We start from the raw sequence: 611 nt of genomic DNA on the forward strand, positions 1-611 counted from the left end.
CTATCATATATTTTCTATTTGGAATTGATATAATCACAATGGTCCTTGTAAGAGGGATGTAGGAGTCAGAGTCAGAGGAGAAGGTGATGTGATAATGGAAGAAGATATTGAAATGATACACCTTGAAAACTCAGGAAGGTGCCCCAAGCCAAGGAAGCTGAAGAGGGCTAGAAAAACAGATACTCCCATTGGAGTTTCTCAAAGGAACCAGCCCTTCTGACACTTTGACTTGTCCCAGCAAAGCTGATTTTAGACTCCTAGACCCCAGAACTAGAAGAGAATAAATTTGTGTCCTTTAAAGCCACTAAGTCTGTGGTAATTTGTTACAGCAGCAATAGAAGACTAATACAGATGCCTACTCTCAATATGGTTCAACATTGTGCTAAGGCAAATTACATAAGATGATAAGAATTACAAAGGAAGAAATAAAATGTTACCATGTATAGACAACATAATTGAGTATATAGAAAACCTGAATACACAAAAAAACTATTAGATTTAATAACTGAATTTAACAACTTGCAGAACACAAGGTCAATACACAGAAATGTATTGCATTTCCATATATTAGTGTATCAATCAGAGTCCATTCAGGAGATAGAAAACACAGC

The 611-nt window shown here is 35.8% G+C and overlaps 1 protein-coding gene across 1 annotated transcript in view; it reads left to right on the top strand.

The window, feature by feature from the left end:
• The window catches only part of PPEF1 (protein phosphatase with EF-hand domain 1), a 111,630-nt gene that overhangs the window by 103,986 nt on the left and 7,033 nt on the right, over positions 1-611 (top strand). The window lies entirely within an intron of this gene.

Source organism: Crocuta crocuta, unplaced genomic scaffold (genome assembly GCF_008692635.1).
Source record: "Crocuta crocuta isolate KB4526 unplaced genomic scaffold, BGI_CrCroc_1.0 scaffold312, whole genome shotgun sequence".
NCBI lineage: Eukaryota > Metazoa > Chordata > Mammalia > Carnivora > Hyaenidae > Crocuta > Crocuta crocuta.